This window comes from Cucumis melo, chromosome 2 (genome assembly GCF_025177605.1).
Source record: "Cucumis melo cultivar AY chromosome 2, USDA_Cmelo_AY_1.0, whole genome shotgun sequence".
In the NCBI taxonomy this organism is placed as follows: Eukaryota; Viridiplantae; Streptophyta; class Magnoliopsida; order Cucurbitales; family Cucurbitaceae; genus Cucumis; species Cucumis melo.
In genome coordinates this window covers 3703895-3730520 of record NC_066858.1, presented here as the reverse complement: position 1 = coordinate 3730520, position 26626 = coordinate 3703895, and the positions used below count along the sequence as shown (strand labels likewise).

General features: G+C 31.5%; 1 long non-coding RNA gene across 1 annotated transcript; it reads left to right on the top strand.

Moving 5' to 3' along the window:
* Positions 1 to 7414: 7414 nt before the first annotated feature.
* Positions 7415 to 18999, top strand: LOC107991128 (uncharacterized). The gene is made up of 4 exons (XR_007819000.1): positions 7415 to 7601; positions 7690 to 7761; positions 10940 to 11011; positions 18657 to 18999. It is a non-coding gene; the product is annotated as an uncharacterized LOC107991128 (long non-coding RNA).
* The last annotated feature ends 7627 nt before the right edge of the window (positions 19000 to 26626 follow it).

The following is a 26626-nucleotide window of genomic DNA, read 5'->3' as shown; positions in this document are numbered from 1 at the left end:
GTAGGATTTTGGGGGTAAATTTATTTTTTAAATTTAGAATTAAAAAAATTAGAAGAAAATCATAATAAAATACATTTACTTCAAATGTTTGTTTTCGTTTTCAATTATCTTCGATATACAAAAACATAAAATACATTAATTTCAAATCCTTCCCCATTTTATATATTAAATAAAAAACTTAAACCATATTTTTCAAAATTTAAATCACAAGATTTAAAATCACTTGTTAAATTTTATTGATTCCAAATAGAAGGTCAAATAAAAAATTCTTTACCTCAAGAACACGAGAGAATTTTACCATTCCTCACCTCTATCATAGGAAGCCATTCAAAAATAAAATCTTGTTTAATTTAAAAAAACAAACACACAACTTTTCTTCATATTCAGTTCAATTTATATTAGAAAAAATGTCAAACCAACATAGATTAGTGTTATATTTTCGCACTAAATCAGAGAACGCAGTGGAACAACCAACCAAAACGCAATAGCCAGATAATCACAAAGAAAGCGACAAAGTATAAACCACACAAAGATCTATAGTGGTTCGACCAATTTGGTCTACATCCACTTTGAGAACCAGCTTGGAAGGATTTTATTTAGAACAAAGTTTGAGGAACAATTACAGAAATCAACAAGATCATCAATCTGTAATTAAACAAGGCAAACCCAACTATACCGTCAATCCAAGAATGAGAGACCCGCGGATGCTCTATGAACTGAGAACTAAAACCCGCTGCACTGACCCAAAAATCGAACGCTGCTCGTCGAAGAACACCCAAAAACTGAGTCCCGAATCACGCCGACGCTGCTTGTCGACTGTTCGTCAACCGCCGCCTGCAAACCAACGCTGGCCGTTGAAGAACACCCGAAAACCGAGTCTCGAATCACGCCGACGTTGCTTGTCAACTGCTCGTCAACCGCCGTCTGCAAACCAACGCTGGCCGTCGAAGAACACCCGAAAACCGAGTCTCGAATCACGCCGACGCTGCTTGTCGACGTGATACCTGCAAGAATCGATGCTGTCCGTCGCAAGCCACTACTGTGAAGACCGACTTGTTGCTGAAAATACCCAAATCGTCGCACCACTCACCGTCGCACCGTCACTCACTCGTTGTTACTCACTCTCTCTGTGTGTATGACTGTCGGCCGCCTTTCCTCTCCTCACTGTGCAATCTTCTTTTCTTTTCTTTTTAACCTAAAATAAAGAAGATGGATATATTTGCAAAAATGCCATTAGACATAATTACCATTCTACCCTCAACTTAGAAAACCGTCTTACCCATAGGTTTAAATAATTACCATTCTTTCAATCTATCCTAGATTATGCTATTAGATATATTTGCAAAGGTTCTTCCAGCTCATAGGATAGATTGAAAGAATGGTAATTATTTAAACCTATGGGTTTTTTAAGTTGAGGGTAGAATGTTAATTATGCCTAATGACATTTTTGCAAATATATCCATCTTTATTTTATGTTAAAAAGAAAAGAAAAGAAGATTGCATAGTGAGGAGAGGAAAGGCGACCGACAGTCATACACACAGAGAGAGTGAGTGACGGTGAATGGTGCGACGGTGAATGGTGCGACGGTGAACGGTGCGACGGCGTTGTATTGGTTATTGCATTCTGGTTAGTTGTTCCGCTGCGTTCTCTAATTTAGTGCGAAAATATAATAATGAGCATATATTACTCAACTTAAAATTCTCAACCACACTAAAAGGAATTTCCTTCCTTGTCCCTCCACACACATCTCCATCTTATATAAATTAAAATATGTATGTTGTTTTATCAATACTGACATAAATAGAGTTTTTGTATCCTATCTTCCTGGATCCTATAAAACATAGGATATGTCCTTATAAATAAATAATTCACATAGTAATTTTAGTATTGACTAAAAGAATAAAAGTCTAAATTAAACCTCAATCTACTCACATAAATTACCAACCTCTTAACTTTAACTTAGTAGAGAGATACAATATATACTATTTTCTTTAAAAAAAAAACAAATTTATATCATAATTTCTTGTACCAACATAAATACACCAACCTTATATCTCCAACTTTGACATCCTAATTTAATTAGAATAATATATGTATTAGATGAATAATTGCTTCTAACCCTAAATTCTTAATCATAATATAAGAGCACTATTTTCTTGAAAAAATAAATGAATAGGGTAGATGGTATTTCCAAGCTAAATATGCACAATATATAACTAGTTAAATAACAAAGTTACTAAAATAACACCGTCTTATAAATGTATATTTCTAGTTAAAAAATGAGTACGTACCATTCACAAATGTCTCGTGCAAATAGATAACACTATTGAATAAACCACTTCTTGGCCATATTTTCTCCGTACCTAAAGAAATTAAATCATGACGAAGCAACAACAATTTTGAAAATATTCATTCATTTGATGTTAAAATGAAGAGTATTATTAAACAAACTGCATTCAAATTCAAAACCTATTGTCGTTATACCTCTTTATAAAACATTTAAAATCTTCTTGCAACTTCCTTTAGATGCAATAATTTCCCAAACTAAGTAGATGATTAATTTCACATTACTTTACCTAATTAAAACCCCTAGAATTTGAAGGAAAATGAAAGAAAAATTAAATTGATGGATTAAAGAAATGATTCATAACATAAACCCTAGACCCTAAAATTTGTTTTTTCTTTCTTCCTTTCTTGATATCTGGTAAGAAACTTGATCATTTACAATTCTTGTATCAAGATTATAGTAATCTAATATAATCTCATACAAACTACAATCTTAAAATTTTTTCAAGCAAAAAGAACAGATACTAATCAAAATCAAACAAACAAAAAATTTAGGACCTAACTAATCAAGAAAAAGAGTCAAGATTACCAAAAGAAAGTTGGCACATTATTACAACAGCTAATTCATGAATCGAAAAAAAAAAAAAAAAAGATCAAGAATTAGAAAGTAAGTAATATTTTCAAAAGATACATATAGATATACTGATAATAGTAATAAAATAAAAAAGTTAAAGAAAACTGGAATTAGAAAAAGAAAATGTAGTGAATAGTGGTAGAAGAAAACCTTTGAATCTTGAGTAATTAAGGACATTAGACTGATGATAAGAGCCAAAGGAATGTGTCGCCACCGCCGCCGCCCATGGCAGTGAGAGATTAAAATTAAATTAAGGGAAAAGGAAAAGAGGATTCTTGAGGGTTTATTGATGTGACGATCAAGAAATTAAATTAAATGAAAGTGAATATTACATTTACAATGAGGGAGAGAGAGAGAGATCTGATGTGAACGATAAAACGAGGGGGGTTTATAAGGCATTTTAAAAAGAAAAAGAAATATTAATGCTGGGGGAATTACAATTTCATCGAGACAAAAATTTATGGGTCTTTTAAAAAATATAAAAAGCGGCAAAATATTTACATATATATAATAATTCCGAAAACGGAAAAAGTCCAGAGGCCTACTATGTAACATACCGAAAATGTCATGTCAATCACGTTTAGATATGGTTTAATATATACGCGATCGTTAGATATGGTCCAATATATACGCTATCGTTTAGATATAACTATAATTTATACGCGCTCGTTTAGATATGATTACAAAACGATCGTTTATATATAGTTATAATTTATATGCGATCGTTTAGATATGATTCAATATATACACGATCGTTTAGATATGACTATAATTTATATGTGATCATTTAGATATGATTATAATTTATACGCGATCGTTTATATAGGGCTACAACGCGATCGTTTAGATATGACTATCATTTATCTTTTTAATTCCATCGACACGGTTTAGATATGGGGACCCAAATCTAAATGATTTTTTTTTTAATTTTTAATTCTTTTGTACAGGATCATTTAGATTTCTTTACATTACATGATCGTTTACATTTGCCTACTCCAATCCAAATGATTTTTTTTCAAGATATTTTATTTACGATCTTTTATTTTTTTACATGATCGTTTACTTTTTAAATGATCGTTTACATTTGGCTACTCCAATCTAAATGATTTTTTTTTCAAGATTCTTTGTCTTATATACAGTCGTTTAAATTTGGTTACTTAAATGTAAATGCGTAAAAAAAAAGAAAAGAAGAAAGACTATATAGAAAGATTAAACGACGTAAAAAAGAATTAGAAAAGAAGAAGATGTAAATATTAAACGATGTGAAAAAGAATAAAAAAGATGAAAAACGATCGAAAGAAATCACAAAATCAGAAAATAAGAAATACGATGGAAAGAAATCGCAGTGAAAAAAAAAAGAAATATGATGGAAAGATTTAACGACGTAAAAAAACAATTGAAAAATAAGAAAGATGATGGAAAGAAATCGCAGAAAAAAATAAGAGGAAAAAAAGAAAGACGATGAAAGAAATCGAAGAGGAAGACGAGGAAAGAAATCGCAGATAAAGGAAGAGAAGGGCAAACCTGAAATATTTAAAAATGGCTAACTTTATGAGTTTGTTACAGGTGCCGTAAATAGTTGGGTGTTTTGTTACATTTTTCTAAGTTTCCCAAAAATTTATTTATTTATTGTTCGGTTTATAATAATAATAATAATAAAATAATAATAGTAGTAGGGTTGGTGAATGTTTTCAAATGTAGCAAAGTGAACAAAAAACTTTACAAAATTTTAGATTCTATCTAGTGGCAGATCTGCTGACAAATAGAGTAACCACTAAGCTACCTACAAATATTAGAAATTAAATAGTTTATATATATATATATATATATATATATATATATATATATATAATATAAAGACGATAAAGTTGAGGGAAGCTCGAGCTCCAGACCTATACTAAATTCGCTAGTGATTCTATCGATAAAAGATACTAATAGACATTTTTAGACATTGTAAACTCAGTCATAGTGCACACCATTGCTTAGCCACATTGCGATGGATTTGGGATAGCCATGCCTGTTATCCGTTTCTAGCAGTGTTGTGTCTCTTAACAATAATGGTCGTTGACAGTTAAGCCCTAACATCGAATCTCTTCACAATAATGTTGCCATTGATCTATTGTTGGTGAAGTTCGATCTACATCGTTGAAACTGTTGTGGTTAAGTTTTGGTGAGTTTTTGGGAGTTTTATTAAATTATCTTGATTGTCCACAGTTATAGATTTGATTTGGCATAAACCCGATATGTTTGGCCTTAAATTCAAGCTTTGGAGGAGTTTTGATATTGGAAGCAAGCTATCCAATGGGATAAACATTGATTTTATGGTAATTTTGGCACGTTGTTGGTGAATTTTCATTGGGTTTTTGTTTGATGTTGGATACACATTAGAATTTGTTTGGAATTAATACTTTGTACTTTATGGGTGTTAGTTTTGAGTTTTGGAAGTGTTAGCATGCTGCCTAAAGCATGGCGAATTTTGGGTCGAATCATTGAAAAAAAAGTTGGGAATCAATCTTGGATTAAATGTATTTGGGTAAGTTCTCTTGAAGACATGATTTTTATGTTTGGTTTCGGTCTTAAAAGGTTGTTTAAATGAATTCCAATGAGTAATTATTAGGAGTTGATTCAAGACTTTTTATTTAAGATATGGAGAACACATCAATGTGATGTCTAGTTGGTTGAGGTTAACTTTGATAAGATTTCATTGGTAAGTAAGTGGTTTCGCACCTATTTGAAGTGGTAAGCGGGTTGGAATTTAAGTTACAATTATTGATTGTGTTTTTTTGGGAAGCTTTTGAGTACCCATTAAGTTGTGATGTTAGCATTGATATACTTATCAAATATCTATCACCGATAGAATCTGAAATTTTGCTATATTTTGTTAATTTTACCATTTTTATAATTTCTTTAATAATGATAATGTTGCTAGATATTTCAAGATGAGATTGTATTATAATAAAATTTGAAGTATAACAATTAAATTGTAACAGTGAATAAGAGCTGAAGTACTAAATTGTTACAAATTTTAAAATACAAAAAATTTAGGACCAATTTGATAATTTATTTTTGTTTTGAGTTTTTTCTTTTAATTTTAGAAAAATAGTAAGTTTGGTAACTACATTGGACTTTTTCCTTTTAAACAAAAAGAAATTGTTTTCTAAATTACGAAGGAAAAACTAAAAATGAAAATAAAAACCAAATATACACACTTTTTTGTTTTCGATAATAAACAAAAATCTTAAAATAGAATTTAAAAATATAGAAAAAAAAATAGTGATTAAAAGAGGCCAAAATTATTATTAACTAAAATCTAGACAATAATGTTTTTCAACCATATTTATTGACATACACTTTGAGACTTGATTTTTAAAATATTTCATAAGAATAGTTAAAAGTAATCAATGATATTTGGTTGAACTAGAATTTGTTCATCAATTGTAATTAATAAACTTAAGGTAAGGTTGACTTTGTACTTATGGATAAAAGAAAAGACTAATATCTAAAAGATGTTTAATGCATGAATAGTTCATATTTTATTAAAAATTGGAGATTGTCATGTTGTAACATTATTAATAAAATGTTGACTTGAAATGCCTTTTAAGTTTTGGATAAAGTTCATTTAATGTATCAAATAATTTGTTATAGGCTAAGATATACCTATTCAATAGTTTTTTTCTCTCTCTCTCTTACATGAATGTACCATAAAATATATATTTTTGACGTAACAACGAGGCACAATCACAATATGGAAACCGAAAAAAATATAATATTAAAATAAACAAAATATAATATATAAATAAATAATAGATTAAGAAATTTAAAAAATCTAAAAAATTTACTTTCTTCCATTTATTTGAAATTTCTCCAATACATGTATTACAAAATCCACAAACTGACATTATGTAAGTAATTTTCTAAGCTTTAGGTCGATTGCATGACCATTAAGAGTTGATATCTTCAAGACACATGACAAATGAGTTGGATGTAGAGGGAAATGACAGATGGCACGAGAAACACTAATAATATTTACAATAATTCTTTTATATAAAATAATATATTGAAATCTAAAGTATAAGCTAACTAAATGGGGACTTGTAGAGACAACACCTATTGCTATACATCCTCATAAATTAAAAAACAAAATAATCCTTTTATTAGAAAAAAGAACATTATATTAGGACAACCTGTAATTTGATGGTTAATTAAAATTGTAGGGAGTAGAGTAACAGATAAAAACAAGCACCTAACATTTTTAATAAAAAGAAAGTGAAAAAACAGATAGTTAAAATTATTGATGCCAAAATTTGGACCAGACAACAACCATAAATTTATTCGAAGAAGGCGAAAATCCGGCAAGAAGAATAATATTGCACAACAATGCCACATGTGTCATGTTCACCCTAATACTTAAGTGATCATATAGTTAATAATGTTTTCCTTTTTATAGTTATCGATGAACATGAGAAGAAAACTCAATTTTTAGTAACAATTTTTTTTGTGACACATAAAAAGTGGAAGAAACCCTAATCCCATCCCTAAGTCTTTCATTTTCTTTTCATTTTCCTCTCCATTTTTCTTTTCCTTTGTGATGACAATAATCTATCTCTGGCATCCATTTCATCCATCTTTACTTTCATCTTCAACGATAATCTTTTGAAAAAGATCCACGGCGTCTATACAGTGAGTAACTTTGTTTAGAATGAAAGTTTATCATCTCTCTCGTTCTTCTCTCCTCCATCTTCTCAATCTGATTTTCGTTTTGTTGCAGTGTGGAAGATATTCCACCTCTGTTGTTGGATGCCACCGTCGAATAAGCTCCCCTATTGGATGGAACCATCAGGTTCGTTTTGTTTTTCCTTTTTGAGTTTTTACATTCCAGTTCAACTTTTCTTTCTCTTATTTTAATAAATTTTTTGTTGTTTCCCCTCTTTTTGTGTGTGCTTGATAAATTAGTTTTACTTTTCCTAGGCTTTGTCATGGTGGTTTATGGGTTTTCTTGAGATTTTGGCCAAGTCTAAAGTTCTTCTGCTATCCTTCCTTTTGAGTGAAGAAATGGATGTTTTTTAGATTAGTCATAAACAGTTATGTTTCATTTAGATCCATCCATATCCACGAATGCGATTTCTTCTCTATAAGTAGTTCAAATATATGGGTAGAGGAAATTTAATTAGTTGAATTAATTATAGAGAAATTAATAAAGTTGAAATGTTTTAGTTAATATTAATTGCGTTGATATTATGAAATACTTCGCAGATTGAAATATTTTGTTACATGACCATTGTAAAGGATGACAGTGATGAGCGAAGCTACTGTTGATGGTTCTATTTATGTACTTTATGGATTGGTTTAATTGGGAAAAGCTTGAGAAGTGAAAGAATCGTAAAAATGAAAAAGAAGAGAGGGAAAAGAACAGAAGAAAGAAAAAAAAAAAAAAAAGGAAAGAAAGAAAAAGAATATAAAAAAGTTAGAAAAAGAAGAAAATGTAAGAAGAAAACATTTCTGACATAATTAATCAGAAAACCACTTTTGGCTTTAAAAAATAGGTACCATATAACAAAACACCAAACTATTTACGATCCAGGTAACAAAGTCATAAAGTTAGACATTTTTTAAATATTTCAAATTTGTCCTTTCATTTTTTTTCTTCCTTGCGATTCGTCTTCCTCGTATTCTTCGTTTGTCCCCTGCGATTTCATCTTTTTTCTTTCCTTTTTTTCTTTTCTACAATTTCTTTCCATCATCTTTCTTATTTTTCAATTCTTTATTTACGCCGTTTAATCTTTCCATCTTTTTTCTTCTTTTTCTCTGCTTTTTTTTGCTTCAATTTCTTTCCATTGTCTTTCTTCTTTTCTTTTTTTACGCGTTTGCATTTGAGTAACCAAATCTAAACGACTTTGTATAAGACTGTGTAAAAAAAATAACAAAATCTAATGTGTATAAGACTGTGTACAAAAAAATAGCAAAATCTAAAAGATCGTGTATAAAAAATCTTGAAAAAAAAATCATTTAGATTGGAGTAGCCAAATGTAAACAATCGTGTAAAAAAAGTAAACGATTTTGTAAAAAAAATAAAAGATTGTGTATAAAGAATCTTGAAAAAAAATCATTTAGATTGAAGTAGCCAAATGTAACGATTGTTTAAAAAAAAGTAAACGGTCGTGTGTATAAAAAATCTTGAAAGAAATTTATTTGAATTGGAGTAGCCGTAAACGATCGCGTAAAAAATAGTAAACGATCATGTAAAAAAAGTAAGCGATCGTGTAAAGAAATCTAAATGATCGTGTAGCAAAAGAATTAAAAAAATCGTGTACCAAATTTAAAAAAAAAAATCGTTTAGATTTGGGTCCCCAAATCGGACCCAAATCTAAACGATCGTGTAACAAAATTAAATTATAATCGTATCTACGTATAAATTATAGCCATATGTAAACGATCGCATATAAATCACAAATATATTACGCGCACGTTATTGACGGCGTGGTTGATAGGGTATTTTTGGTATTTTACAAAGTGGGCCTTTGAGCTTTTTCCGTTTTTGAAATTATTCTATAGAGCGTACAGATTTTGCCGCTTTTTTTTATATTTTTGAAAAGACCCCTAAAAAGTACCCAGTTTTAATTTGGGTCATTTATTTTAGGTTATTCTATACAAATTTTCGAATATGAGACAGTTAACAAAGAAAAGAATATAAACTTAATTAATTTGTTTTGGCTCACATTACTACCACCTATTTTTGTTTCTGCTACTCAAATAATTGTCAAGAAACTATTAAGAACTATTTTTTAAGGTGGGATTATAGGGTACGTTTTGAAATTTTAGAGATCAAATAAATACCTAACTCAAATCTCATATCTCAACCGTATATTTTCCCAAACTAAAACAAAAAATAGTTTAATTTACTAACTGATTTTTGTTTTCTGATTTTTAAAACCAAATTTTACTTTTTGAAAGATTTTTTTTTTCTTTTTTTCCATTTTCAACTTTCCTTGGTTATTTTAAAAACAAGGTTCTTGTTTTAAAAAAATAAAAAGGTTTATTTGCTAAACTCGTCTATGTTTTTTTAAAAAATGATTTTCAAAAACAAAAAACAGAAAACAAAAAACAGAAAACAAATGCATTATCGAATAGGCCTTAAAAAATTTGTTTCCAAAAAGTTATTTTTGTTTTTTTAAATTTGACCAATAAAATTACAAATCATTGTAAGACTTAGAGAAGAAATATGCTTAATTTTAAAAAATATCGACAAAAAGCAAAATGATTACTAAACAAAATCCAAATTTCTACTAAAATCTAACCTAAATCTCAATGACAACAAGTGTATCTTTCTCTAAAAGTAAAAAGACAAAGACTTCTTTGTCCTTGTTCCATAACTTCAAAAGCACACATTAACATATCAAAATTGAAAAAAAATGTGAAAAACAATGAAATCACATATCTCACATACCATAATAACCATGTTTTTATTTTATTTTGTATTTATAGCATTCATATTTTTCAACCTGATTAATAATTACAAGAAATGACAAAAGTTTAACCCTACAATAATACAATGTAACTATCCATCATAGTATCTAACAATTTATTGTCTTTATTAGGTTTTGTATCATTTGAAGAACATAAATTAAGCCAAAGTCGGGCAAAATGATCATAGTTATTGTTTGCACGAGGTTTTTGGAAAAACTTGTTTCGTAAAGTTGGACTTGTGTTTATGTTGACACTATAAGAAAAGGGGATCTCCCAATGCACAAAATCGTCGGGAGATATATGCAAAACTCATCGAAAAAGGATCTTCCAACGCATAAACGCACGTTGGGACGAAAGTCGGACAAAATGAGTCGGGAGATCCTTTATTTTTTATTAAAAAAAGGTACCTGCCATTTATTAAATGGAAGGTATATTGACAATACAGATTGGGTAACCATTCATTTTCTTATCAAAACCATCTCCATCGTCATCATCTTCATTGCTTGGGTAACCATCCATTTCATCATCTTCTTTAACTTCTTCCTCTTTTGCAGCTTTTATGTGCAAACGAGTAGAAACATACAAGGATTCAGGAAAAAATCCAAACCATGCAGAGGACACTAGCAGTAAGTAAAATTAACTTGAACGCCACTCTTTTTAACCTTCTAAAGAATCTGGAACCAAAGATTGAATACATTTGTTGCAACACCTAGCTTTTGCAAGATGTTGAGTGATAATAAGGCATTATAGTAAAGGACCATCTGAAATCTGCAAAAGGAAATTTAAACAGAACCTTTAGAACAATTTACTCCATAGCCAATAAAGATATGAAGAAAAACACCTAGTAAGAATTAAAAGAAAATCTACGACTGAAAATACCACCAACATAACAGGCTAGAAGTTCAAACAGTCTGACATTCAGATGCCATTTATTATTAAATTGAATACTAAAAGGATTGTATCTTTTATTCTAAATTGACCTCCACTAAGGATCATTAAAATTCCCCAAATCTACATAGATCTTTAAGATCAAGGCTTCTAATGAACAAAATTCCAAGAGCCTGAAACACCATCTTAATCTTCAAAAGTTGAACCACTAGGAAGAGATTGATGCAATATTGAACAATCAAGGAAATGAATCCTTTAGAGATGAATCAGCAACCCACGTATCTAACCGAGACTGTACTCTAAGCATTAACTCACTCATGAACTAGCTAGAAAGCAATGAGCATAAGCAAATAAAACCAATAAATAAAAGCAATCCCTAGTTCTAAATTCAAGCATCTTGGATTTTGTGTCTTAAAACTCGTAGATAGAAAATGTAATCCGTTGGCCGTTAGTAATAAAGTGTTATTATTATAATTTAAGTAAGCATATTTGATTATATTATTAGTTTTATTTTAATAACCTAAATCCAATAAACTAACATCCTAAGTTGTTTGATGAGTCTTGAACAGTATGTAGAGACATACATGAATCAATGTTCGAGATACAACTTAAAAGGTCTATAGTGTAGGGGTAAGGTCGGGTACCTTATCTTGGTAACACTATGGATACGACTCACTTTGTATTTGATACAAACGTAATGATCTAACATGTTTGTATAGGTGATATGTGAATGAGGGTATCCAATGCAATGAGTTTGCATAAGATCGGACCACAAAACAATAACCATTAGACGTAATTCCGTTAACTAGTTAGGTCTCTATTTCATTAAGGTGACCTAGGTAAGTTAGTCTTAGTTCTGAGTGTATTATGAATTCCTGTTTGTAAGGGATTGTCCTTTGATTTGTACGGGTGAAAGTGGCCAGATTGCGACTTAATATGCTTATCATTTCGGGGACAAGATTGAGTGGGGAGTTGGAAACATAATCACACAAGATGGAATTCACTACTTCTCGACTTTGGAGTAAGTAGATGAGTGTTCCCTTAAATTGTGTCTCTGAAACTTGAACAAAGGACCCTACCCTCTCTACGACACGAGAGGGTTTCTATTTAGTGGTTGGACCATAACCTGTTGTTCACTAGAGGAGCATTGATATTTAAGGACTAGAAGTAACCCAGGGATAAAATAGTAATTTAACCCAACTGGTGTTACAAACACTTGTGAAGGACTAACTTACTGTTATTGGTTTATATCTACCGATAAAGAAATCTACAGTAAGAAGAGTTCAGTTGTGAGTTTTTAGTGGAGTGTACACAGTTAACGAAGATTGATTAATGTGGTTAATGAGTTAGCCAATTAATTTCATATCGTTGTACCTTCTGATCTACAGGTCCATTAGGTCCCTTTCTTAGCTCGTAAAGGATAATGAGATTTATTTGTAGTGGTTGTAATTTGAAATGTTCAAATTTATTTTGGGAATTAATATAATGTATGGTGATACATTATAATATAAAGTTTATATTTTAATTAAAATATATTATATAAATTTAATTTTGGATATATGATTCAAAATTAATTTACGAGAGAATAAAATCTTTGAATGGGTTCAAGTATTAATTTAATGTGAATTAGATTCATATTAAAACCATACATTAAAATTTAATGTATATATGATACACATAAAAACTATAGGTTACGAGAGAAATTTAAATATGATTCAAACTTAGATTAAATTAAATATAAGATATTTAATTTAGCAATTAATTAATTAAAAAATTAATTAATAGTTTAGTTTAATTTTATTTAATTAAATTTAAACTATAGGTTATGGAAGAGATATTCATTTAAATATGATTGAAATGAAATATTAATTAAATATGATTTAATTAATTAATTAATTAATTTAATATTAATATTAATTTGTTAAATTGATAGAGAACGTGGGTGGTTTCCCATGTTCCTATATTTTCTCTAACTTTCCTTTCTTCAAACTGGAGTTATACGTATGACAAAAATATACATAGTATTTTTCTCTTGATACTCTACCTCTGCCTTTGCGTATTCTCTCTCAGAAGCTCTCTCTTTAAAAAAATTCCCCTTCCAATTTTGGTTCTCACAAACAAAAATCCCAATTAAGAGAATATCTCCAAGTGGTGATGCCCCAATTTAATGTTAGGCAGATACAGAGTCGTTAACGAAAGTTAGTTTTTCTTCTCTGTAATTTTTGTATTTCTTTTGAAAGCATGCTTAGCCCTTAGAAAGTTTGTTTTCTTCTATATATTCCAATGTATTGGTATTCTGAGGTTTCCAATTAATTTGAGTTAATGGTTTTGTTTAATTATTCCGCCACGTGGAGCTCTCATCCCTTCAATTGATATCAGAGCCAGGTTAAATTTTAATTGGGAATTTTAAAAATTTTCATTGGTTTGGTGCACTAGTACAAATTTGGGTTTTAACGACACTACAAATCAAAACATTGTGTCGTTAAAAATAAAAAAAGGGTAGGGTGGGAGTAAAATGTGTCGTTGAAAATAGAAGTGACACACTATTTCTTGACACACTATTTTCATTTCTTTTATATATATAACTCATTTTCCCGTAAATCTTAATCAATCTTTAGTTATATTTGATCCATTCATAAATCTAACTCAAATTTTCACCCAAATTCTCTTTAAATATCATTTTTTCAGAACTCTCCAATCTCTTGTCATTTTTTCTCTAAAAAATATTCCGATAATATTTTATTTCAATGGAGAAAAAATTCCAGCAAGATATTCCATCAATCTTTTATTCCAATAGAGGAGTAATTTTCTAAGAGGTAAGAGGATCATGGGTATTTAATTTATTTGCGAGTTTCTTCAATTTTTGTTCTAATTTAGCATGTTGATTCTTTAATTTTTGTTCAAGAACAAATTCAATTCCATGTGATATCTAAGAAACAATCTTTAAATTTGCTCTTGATTGTTTAATTAATATGTAAGATACATTTTCTTTAAAAAATTAAAGTGCAAAATTCAATTGATTATCTTTGTCTACAATAAATATTTTTTGATCCAATGAAGGAGTAATTGTAACGGCCCAACTTTCCGGACTAAGCTGAGGTCACTACATAGTATTAAGACTCAACAGTAAAACACGCAAGCTCATAAAAGACCGGTTACGATTCGTTAAAAACGTTTAAAATGTCACAAAAGCAATTTCAGGTCCTATTTTAAATCACATTCACGAGAGTTCCAAAATACAGTGCTCAAATCATCAAACACAAAACCACAAACCAAATATTCTAACCATGACTCGATCTGACAATGAAAATAACGAGTAACAAAATACATCAGCGGAAGCATAAAGAAAACCAGACGCGTCCATATGGCCTTCAAGCATCCTTCTTGCCCCTCGTCGGTCTGCCCCTCGCTGTACCCTTACCTGAAAAGTTAAAGAGAAAAAAAAGGGTGAGTATAAGATATAGCTAGTAAGGGACCCACTACTGGGCCCGTTAGGGAATAACAGTTAACGTCCTATTCAGGGGTACCCTACATAAACAGTCTAGTGGTTCCGTAGAATGCACACATCAGTCTCGTGATCCCAAAGGATGCACTTGTCAGTCTAGTGATCCCGAAGGATATACATATCAGTCAAGTGATCCCGAAGGATACACATATCAGTAAGGTACACTACCCCATAGATGAAGCTAATCGCTACCCCACAGCCTATACTAAACCATCTACAACAGTCACACCCCGATAACGTTCAAACTGACAGTTCAGTCATAGGCTTAGCCAGTTAGACAATATAGGTTTAAACAACTATCTCCGCAGTTGCTATATGCATATCCACATCATTGTGACATTTATTTAAATGCAGTCAATCAGTCAAATCTTCACTTTGTAAAGTTATCTGACAATACTTCGACTCAGTTCAAGCTCTAGTGTATTCCCAGGTAATCTACGTTATGCGTAATGCCCACATTATACATGACAATCATATTCAGTTTATAGCACGGTTCAACGGCGTATACTTAATGTACACGAGAGGTTCTCGAACTTTTAGTCCTTCCACGACATAACTCCATAACCAATATCCGGACAACAGACTTCCACTTACACAACATTAAGACTTTATAGTCCATCGACATACTATTCTAGTTCACAACATAGCCCACCAACATAACTACAAATCACAGAACATCCGGGTATCTGTGTCTATCCGTAAACAACTCATTACATATGATAGCACATAAGCTACAACTAACGGTCACGTCACCTTTAATCAGTCAAGAGCATACAAGTGATATATATTAGTCAAACATGCGTCAATCCATTCAATACCGTTACTAACGTGTAATTTCCATATGGATTACTACATTTCCAGCCTCGATCCGAGGTCTAGTAGTAAGAAATCCCTTACCTGAAACTTGGCTATGCCCCTTGATCGAGTCCACGCCCAACGAATCCACCTAAACGAAATCATAAGGATTTAAACGATGACACTAGTAAAAGTCACCTTTTTAAATCGTTTTAAACAACATCCGTCGACTTACCCGAGTGAAAGAGAGCTATCTCCAAATAAGCCTGTCGTGGAACTCGAGAACTTGAGCGTCAACTCTTCAAGGAACGAAAGGTAGGACCATGTCTTAATCCAATATCTAAACTCGAATCGGTTATGGCAACATTAGGAAGCTCACTAAATGATTCTTACCAATGGCTCACCGTGACTTGACGTGGAAAGCAAATGGCTTAGGTGGCTCGGCTCGGCTCAGTTCAACTCGGCTCGCGGCTCAGCTTAGCTTGACTCGGCTCGCGGCTCGATTCAGTCCTCGGCTTGACTCGGCTTAATCCTCGACTCGGCTCAATTTAGCTCGTGGCTCGACATAGTCCTCGGCTCAGCTTGGTTCTTGGCTTGGATTCGTAGCCCAGGTATGGCTTTTGAGGTTGAATTGGCGGTGGCGTTTTGCGGACGATCGACGGCAGCACAGCGATGGAAATGGAGGGGCGACTCGCTCAACTAAGGGCAGAAGCGGCCGACGGCCACCTGGTTACACGAGACGAAGAGAGAGAGCTTGAGAGATGGAGGTGCTTGCGAACGATTGGATGACCGATCTTGAGGACTCGTCGACGATTGACTGTTCGTAGGCGGAAGACGAAAACGTGCGGATGCGGTCGGTTGGATGAAGGAGAAGTCGTACGGATGCCGGCGTTGCGAGGCGGACAACTACAGAGACGGAGACAGCTGCTGGCGTTGACAGAAAGGAGAAGAAAATTTTAAGGGGACGGTGGCGGCGTCGGGTGGAGAAGAAAAAGAAAAATACCGAAGAAGAAGGAGAAGGGGAAGAAGAACACGGGGAGGGGGGGGAGGGGGGCGCGCGTTTAGGGTTTTTTTAAATATATATATATATTTAAATTAAATAATAATTAACACCGAAAAATTTTAAATCCCAAAAATTAACATAACAAGATAAAATTTACCTCAAAATTATGGGGCTTTACAGTAATCTTCTAAAAAGTTGTATATACAACATTTTGTCTTTTATTTATTATTTTATTTTTATTTACTTTATTTTTATTTTATTTTGAAAGTTGGATTTGAATTTGAATTTAACTTTTTCTTTTTAAAAACAAAAACAAAAAAATGAATATCAATCTCTTATCTATTTTCCCTCAACTCACCCAATTTTTTTTCCCACTCCCACCTTCTCCACTCTCCTCTCTATTTTTCCTCAACTAACCCAATTTTCTCTCCATTTCCACCTTCTCCACTTTCCTCCCTATTTTCCCTCAACTAACCCAATTTTCTCTTTCACTTCCACCTTCTCCACTATAAAAACAAAGGAGCATTTTTTTGGAGAGTAAGTTTGAGATCAATTGGAAGGGTTGAAACAAAGCTAAGGAAACTATTCTATCAAGGGTAACAAAAAACGCTAAGAAAAACAAATTGACAAATTGATATTCAAAGGTAACTTTTTTTTTTTAATTTCCTCCTTTCCCCTCTCCTTTTGAGAGTGTGATCAATTATAACGATGTAGTTTTTCAAATTTTTTTCGTTGTATAATTTCGTTAATTAATTTTAAGGTGACTTTAATTTTGTTAGGGTTAGGCCTGTTAGCTTAGGCCAATTGGGTTTACTGTGCTTTGATTGTTAATTCAATTTATTGTTGGTTTAGGTCAATTAAATTGGCCAATTAATTTCAATGTGCTTCGAATTTGTTAGATTTAGGCCATTTTATTATATATTCATTAAATTTGTTGTGTTCCAATTGATTTAATTTGTCTGTTGTTAATTTTTTGGTTTACTGTTTATTAATTGATTAGACTTGTAAAAGATAGTTTGTTAGGTTTGATATTTATTTCACAAACCTGTATTATTTCTCAACTTGTATATTATATATGATATATTTTTATATTATTTCCAATATATTTATTCTCAATCTGTATATTATTTCCAATATGGTATTTCTCGACCTGTATATTATATTATTTCTCAACCTGTATTATTTGTCAACTATATTGTTTGTTGTATTATATGCCAAATCATTTGCCAACCTGTATTTGTCATATTTCACATTGTTTTGCTATTATTATTATTATGATTATGATTATTATTATGATTATTTATTTTTCAATTTCTATAATTGCAAAATGTATGAAAAATTCATTTGTTTTTTGCCATATGGGTATAAAAATTTGAGACGGGAAAGAATAATGTTCCTTTATGGATTTTATGGTTCTTGGCTTGCAACTAGTATATTACATTTTCCAATTAGTAAAAAAATTTCATTTTTCCATACTTACATGACTTTTTTTGTTTTTTCGAATTTCTGCCAATCTATGAAGTATCATGCTATGTAGGTTTCTTTATCATCTAATTTCAACATTTATGAATAGTGATAGACTAAATTTAAAACTATAAGAGGATAAGATACAAAACTAGGACTTCTCAATTTAAGCCATTAAAGATTTTAGGGTTTAGGGTATGTCAATGACGATGTTTTCTTGTGCTATGGCTCCCAAGAAAAAACAAGGATTATTTATATCAATATATTGTCTACTCGATTTGGGTTGAATTTGATAGAAGAGGAACTATAAGAGATCTTTGATAGCAACACTTCCCAATCCTCATGGTAAGAAAGTTTTGAAACTTACTTATTTTGCAACTGGATTTTATATATTATTTGGATTTTCGGAGTATGTAAAATTTTAAAGTGTTTGTTATTTGTTACATTGTTTGTTGTTTTCTCATAACATTGATTGCAACTTTTGTTCTTGGAATAATTTTGAGAATGATGTTAACTTAATTTATCATGAACTCCGTTAGAGATCAAATAATGAGAGTTAATAATTGCATATGAAACAATAATTGTATAACTTACGTAGTTTGCTATTCATTATTAGGCTTCCGAATTTGCAAGAAAGAAGAAGCCTCCGTGGAGAGTAATCAAGATATGGGGGTGGAGATTTAGTAAAAGAAAGAGGTAAGCGTGCTTTATGTTTTGTAACGTAACTTGACTATTTTATTTTAGGAATCATGTTAACATGTACTTAGGAATGTTGCTTTGACTATCCTGCAGTGGTAGCCATTGAAAATCTATTTTGTGCAATCCGCTTAGACATATGTTTTAGGAATCATGTTGATATGTATTTAGGAACTTGATACTTTGTTGTGTTGACTATTCTACAGTTATGGTAGTCATTGAAAAGCTATTTTGTTCAATTCGCTTAGACATATGTTATAGGATTCATGTTGTTTTGTATTTACTTTGGAGGGGGGGGGGGTAAGGGTAAGTTTATGCTAAGTTTCAACATGATGCAAACTAGAACATTGCTTGGTCTGTAAAGATTGAATCGAAACTTACATTTGCAACATTTATATACTATGCTTATGCCTATGCTTATGTAGTCGGTGTTTTTTATTTTAATCTTTTGCATTCCTTATGGGTCTTAAACAAAAACAGTGTCGTTAAACCACATTTCTTGACAACAATTTTGTGTAACGAAATATTTACAACGACAATATATTAGTGTCTAGTTATATTGAAAGGTGACACACTTAAAGCATCGTTTTAAGAGTATTAATGACAATATATTGGTGTCGAGTGATAGATAACGGTGACATATTTAAAATGTCAATCTAAGAGTATTAATGACCATATATTAATGTCAAGGTATAGATAACGGTGACACATGATTTGCGTCAATATAAGGGTATTGATGACAATATATTGGTGTCGAGTTATAGATAACAGTGACATATTTATTGCGTCAAGGTAAAGGTATTAATGACACAATTTTGGTGTTATCTAAGCATATTTAATGACACATTTTTCAAAGTGTCGTTAAATAGCCTTTCTTGACAGTGGCTTCAATGACGCGAAAATTGTGTCGTTGAAAGTCTTTATGACGCAAAACTTGCGTCGTTAAAACCCAAATTTGTAGTAGTGGTAGGATCTTTGCATTGTGAATGTGGTTTTGCAATTGGATGTTTACTGTAATTTGGCAATAGATTTATTGCTTTCGATATGATCAATTGTAAAGGCCCTGTGTTTTTGGGAATTTTTTGTTGTAAATCTTGTAATTTAAAGTCCAAAATTGGATTCGAGGTGTTTTTCTAAGAAAATGGATACTAAATTAGCCTAAAATGGACCACCAGAAGGCCTCTAATAGTGTGTTTTTCGCCACTGCAAAGAAATCAATACGTGAAAAAAAAAACTTCAGGGGGTGAAGGTTAAAGAAGGACTTATGTCACGATGACGTTAGTGTGATGTCATAAGCAGTAGAAGGAATGGTTAACGACTCGTACACGGTGCGGCTGGTGGCTCGGATGCGGCTCTAACTTGGTTCACGCTGTTTGGTTCTGGTTTGGCTTGCGGTCGGCTGGGTTCATGCAGTCGACACCAGTTTGGCTTGTTTCAATGTTTGGGAGGCACGATTTAGCTCTAATGGGCCGATTCAGCTTGGTTTTGGGTTGGTTCAAGCTTTTTTGGGTTGCCTCAAGATTTTTGGGTTTGGTTTGAAGCTTTTTAAAGGTTTTGAGATTGGTTTTGGAGCTTTGGAAGTTGTTTTAGGATATTTGCAAAGTTTAATTATTGTAATTTTTGCTTTACTTTATTCTAGGGGCCAATTTTACAGGTTCAATTGTTATTTAAATGCTTCATGGATCTTGTTTAGATAAATCTTAACTTAGGTTAACCATGTACATTCATTTTCATATATTATAATTGTTATAATGTATGACATTAATGCATGATTGATAATTTCATGAGTATTTTAAAGTATGTTGATATTTTAAATATTTGAAATTGGATAAGCATGATGTATGACATTACTTAGTTAAATATAATTTATTATATTTAAATTAATGTCTTGTGTATGCTTGATTGATTTTCATGTAATTTTCTAATATAAGTGTTATATTAATTAAAATGAAAATCAATTTGCATTAAGCATATTACATCCGTAGTTTAATATAATTTTAATTTGATTTTAATTAATTAAACCGTAGAATGAATGTTTATAGGTCTAATTAACTAATTTAAATTTAACAATTAGAAACTGTGAACCTATAATAAAGAGTTGCATGCAAACATAGGATCTTAGGGTAAATTTGATTTAATTTTAAATTTGATGTAATTTTAAACTGTTTAAAATTAAATAGACCTAAGATCATATTAATTCTAATAAGATTATAATTATGTATTATTTTAGTTTAATGAAACTAAGTAGGACAGATAGGATTTAAGGTTATAAGGGAATTCCACTGATAAAGTTCTATCTAAGGTTGGGGTACTTAATAGTTAACGGTTTACTGAACACAAGATGTCACTTTAGAGTAAAGTTTTATTTTAAGAGTTATAATACGAACAGACTTAGTTCGATACATTTAGCTGGAATTTAGATTATTACAACAAACTGTAAAATTAATAGAACATTTTAGTGGGAGAAAAATGATATATATAATATATCAAATTTTAGCTCTCACGTCTATAAGAAATCACAAGTGAGATCCATACTCAGTTTTGTATTGTCCTGGGCGCGGCCTCCCTTCATTAAGTGTTTGTTCATAGGAACAAGGTGAATAGAGAAAATGTTCATAGTAAGTGGGAGAAGGACGCGTGTCAACCTATCCTACGGTCTCCTCCATTACGTCGCACCATGAGATTTCTATGTTCTGCATGCATGTTGTCCTGGAGCGACCATCCATTTGAAGGGCATGATTATAGAAGTTGGAACAACGCAAACTCCATAAATGGATAGGGTTTCTTAGGTTAATATTCAACAGATGTAATGGTCGAGGCTAACATGACAGAGATGGAAAGGAAAATTAATCTCCTGATGAAGGTTGTTGAGGAACGAGACCACGAAATTGCAACTTTAAGAGAGCAGATACAGACTTGTGAAACTGCTGAGTCATGAGTTAAACTCATGTTGTCAAAGTTGTTGACAAAGGAAATAATGTGGTGGAAGAAAACCAACCACAACAACAATTAGCTTCTATGGCTTCCCTCTCAATTTAGTAGCTATAGGATATGATCGCGAACTCTATCAGAGCTCAGTATGGAGGCTCGTCCCATACTTCTTTCATGTATCTAAGTTGTACACCAAAAAAATTGACAACTTGAGAATACTGCTTGGGTACCAGTCTCCAAAATTCCAATAGTTCGATGGAAAGGGCAATTTGAAGCAACACATATCGCTTACTTTGTCGAAACATGCAAAAACACATGATCAAGAGGAGACCAACTAGTCAAGTAGTTCGTTCGAAGCTTAAAAGGAAATGCTTTTGGGTGGTATACTTATATGGAGTTGGAAGTTATTGATCGTTAGGAACAACTAGAAAAAGAGTTCCTAACTCACTTCTACAGCATCACGTGCACTGTAAGCATGATGGAGCTTACAAACACGAATGAATGAAAGGGAGAGCCGTTCATCGACTATAACAACTGATCGAAGGCTCTATGTCTTGACTGTAAGGATTGACTCACCGAACTGTCGGCTGTAGAAATGTTCACTGCTTAAGGTATGCACTTGGACTCCTCTACATTATGTAAGGAATAAAGACCCACACATTTGAAGAGTTGGCAATTTGGGCTCATGATATGAAGATGAGCATTGCCAGCAGAGGAACTAAGGATTTTCTTGTTCCTGAAGTAAAGAAAGACAAGATAGAGATGGAGGGTGCAGAAAAGATAGTGTCATGACCTCGTTGAAGTTCTCCAAAAGGAAGGAACTGATAGTTGAAAAGAAGGATGATGGAAGCGAGAGACGTCGTCTGACTTTAAAGTTTACCCATTTCCTGATTCAGATATCGCATACATGCTAGAGAAACTTTTGAAGAAACAACTGATCCAACAACCTGAATGTAAATGATCTGAGCAAGCAGGAAAGGTAGATGATCCTAACTATTGAAATTATCATTGAGTCATTAGTCACCCTGTACAGAAATATTTTGTGCTGAAAGAACTAATTCTAAGGATGGCCATGAGAAAAAGATCGAGATAGACTTGGAGAAAGTAGCTTAAACAAACCATGCTACAGTGACGATGTCAAATGCTCCTCTGTCAACATTGACTTTTTAGGAAAGTAAAAGCTTGGTTCAATTCGAGACCTTTGAACCTGTAGTTATCTGATTTCGCTAGGAAGCTGCATCAAAGGACCCTTAAGGAAAAGAAAGATCGATTGAAGAAGAAAATGATGATCTATCGAAAGAAAAGACAGTTAACTTCGGCCCAAAAAGAGTCTCGTTCCTAACAAAATTATAAAAGAGAGAATGTTGACTGATATGACAACCCTAGAGGGGGTGAATAGGGTTTAATTAAACTTTTTAACAAATAAGCCTAAATTAAACTAATTAGATAATTTTTAAATTAAAAAAAAACTTTAGCTAAATTACGTTAAATAACAAGATTGATAAAAAAGTATGTAATAGAGTATGCAATTAAACTCACCCAACAAGAATATGTATCTAAAAGTAAATGTAAAAATAATTAGGAAAGAGTTAGAGAAGAAGATACCGTAATTTTATAGTGGTTTGGTCAAACTCGACCTACATCCACTTTTCCAAGCACCTCTTGGGATTTTGAATGAAAACCTTTCTTTTGACTCTTTTCACGGATTAGAGTCGAACCACTATTTGTTCCTTTTTTGGGTTCAAGAGCAAACCTGATCCTTTCTACGAGTTATGATCCAACATCACAATACATATTGAAGTTTTAAAAACACACAAAAGAAAACTCTCTAAAAAGAGTGAGTATACAATTTTAAGCTCACAATAATTAATCCTCAAAATACAAAAAGAATTCTCTTAAGGACAAGATGAAAATTGGAAGCTTTAGAAAGAATGACAATGGTGGTTTTTGCAACTTTTGAGGATTGTAAATATAAACAAAGTTCTTAAAAATTTGGGGGGAAATGATGTTTTTAAAAAGAGAGGAAAGATATAGAAATCAGAATCATTTTGGTCTTGGATGTAAGTAAAAAAAATTGAATGATTGAGATTTAAACTTAATTAGTTGTTAGACACAAACGTAAATAATAATATAATAACATGTCCTTTGTAAAATAATTTGTTTAAAGCCCAAATAAAACAAGTTCACCATCTTTTTAAAAAACTAGCCATTAGACACAAAGATAGATAATAACATAATAATATGTCCTTTTTAAAATAATTTTCTTAAAGCCCAATAAAATAATTTCACCATCTTTTTTTTTTTTTTTTTAAAACTAATAGTTAGACACAAAAATAAATAATAATATTTATTGGAGTTTTTGTCAAAACGAATTAATGAGATTCTTTTTATTATGTTAAAAATTAATTTAAATGATATTTAAATATACAAGATAAAAGATCTCCCGCTTTATTAAGAATCTTTTATCTTTTGAAGATATTTCATTAAAGCTTTAAATACGTGCAATTGGAAGTTTGCGAAGTGATGATTTTTGAAGCAGAAAAAGCATTCTTTGCAGTTAAGCGATTTCATCATACTGTGCAGAAGGTAGTTTTATCTTCTTGATTATGGTGTGGTTATGAAGATCCATTGATGAATTTTTATGTACCTGTGATAAGTAATATGAATGAAGAGATTTTATTGATTGAACAACTATAAACCTCAGGAAGAGCCTGACTTCATCTTCAAGAAGATTCATTCATAAATTCAGGGAAGCCTTAAAGTGTTTCCACTTAAACTTAAAAAGAGTCATTACTAAAGAAGAAAGTTCTTATTGTATTGTCGAATTAATGACTCCATTGAATCTTAATAATATTACTTATCTGAGCTAAAAAGCTTTCCAGACGTAGGTGGTATTCACCAAATTGGGTTACCAAAGTTTGTTGTGTATTTACATCTACTGTATTGTTAGCTATTTCTTTAGCTAATTACTTTAGAATTAGCTATAGTATATTCTGATTACCTCAGTATTTCAATTGGTATCTGAGCGGGTTCTAACTCAATGTAGATAATCAAGGAAGGTTCTTCAACTACTCGTCCTCCAGTTCTTGATGACAAAAATTAAATTATTCATCATGCATGACTTTATTCTTCAAATCTCTTGACGGAAGGGCTTGGAGAGCTGTTATTGCTTGATGGGAACCTTCTACGATTATCGTGGATGGAAAATCAATTCCAAAGTCTAAAATTAGAAAGATAGATGCAGAAGAACAAGCTTTTATGAAAAATTCATGAGCACTTAATGTAGATTATAATAGAGTGGATTTAAATGTGTTTAAATTGATTAACTCTTGCAATACTGCAAAAGAGGCCTAAAAAATTCTGAAAGTTGCTTATACTGGTACTTTTAAAGTTAAAATCTGTAGGTTACATCTTGTAACATTCAAATTTGAATCTTTAAAAATGATGGAAGAAGAAACGATTGCAGAATACAATGTGAGAGTCCTGGAGATTGCAAATGAATCCTAATCTTGGTGAGAAGATACTTGAATCGAAACTAGTAAGAAAAGTGTAGTGTTTTTTGCTCACAAATTTGATATAAAGGTTACTGCAATTAAAGAAGCACACGATATTACTACATTAAAATTAGATTAGTTATTTGGATCTCTTCTTACTTTTAAAATTGCCATATCAAATAGAGAATACAAGAAGGAAAAAGGTATTGCATTCCAATCTGTTTATGAGGAAGAAATTCTTGATAATTATAAATCCTCTAATGATAATGTAAATGAGTCAATTGCTTTATTGACTAAACAATTCTCTAAAGTGGTGACAAAATTCAGAAATATGAATGCGTATGGTTCAATTTATAGAGATAAAAACAATTTTCAAAGAAGAGATTTTGAGAACTCAAACAGGAAAGAGGGCAGAACTTTCAAATGTAAAGAATGTGGTGGTTTTGGCCACTATCAAGCAGAATGTCCTATGTTTATGAAAAAACAGAAGAAGAATTTCAGTGTTACTCTGTTTGATGAAGATGCTGATGAAAGCAAGGAGGAGGATGAATTTACTAAGGCATTTATCAGTAAAATGGCAGATATGACTTTAGAACTGATAATGAGGAACTGTTGACCGAAAATGAGACTCTTCTATCCTATGATCAGTTGAAATTACAATGGGAGAAAGATTCAACAGCTAAAGTTGTTCAGATTTAGCATAAAAATTCTAAAAGCTAATAACCAGGAGCAAGAGTTTTGAATTCAAGTATTCGAGAAGCATATAAATTCTCTGTTGATGGTATCCTATGTAATATATCAAGACATGCAGTGGTAAAAATAAAATTTGCATCGATGGTAAAAAAGAGAAAAATGAAATTAGCATAGAAGATATTTTCCAGATTTAATGGAAAAATGAGTTCGTTAGTAGTATAGCATGTGACCTACGTCTTTTCCTTTTTTTCTTTGTTTTTATTTTTTTGTATACTAAACCATGAAATTTGAGGTAATCTTTTCCTGTTGTAGGGCTATTTAAATTCTAAATTTGCAAATAATAACTATTTGTTATCTTTGATATTTTAATAAACTCTCTATTTTGAGCCCTTGAATTCGTCTTCAATTTGAAGTATCATGTTTAAAATGCTTATTTTCTTAGTTAGGGAGATCGTATCCATTCTGCGTTTATGAGTTATTCAATTGTTATCGAAATCATTTGAATTCCCCTTCACCAAGTTTCTTCCTAACATTAAGTTTAGCTTCCAACCTAACATTTACTACATCCATACTAAAATACTTAATTTAAACAATATTTCCAAGATGTCAAAGAGAAACATTTCGAGAACCTACTTTTTTTTTTTCAAAATATACCTACTTTAGAATTATTGTAATGTACATGACCTTCTGATTGTTCAGATTCACATTTCTATCAGAATCGACATTCTCTGCAGTGAAGATTGTGCCGACGATTTTGAGGTATAATTGCTAT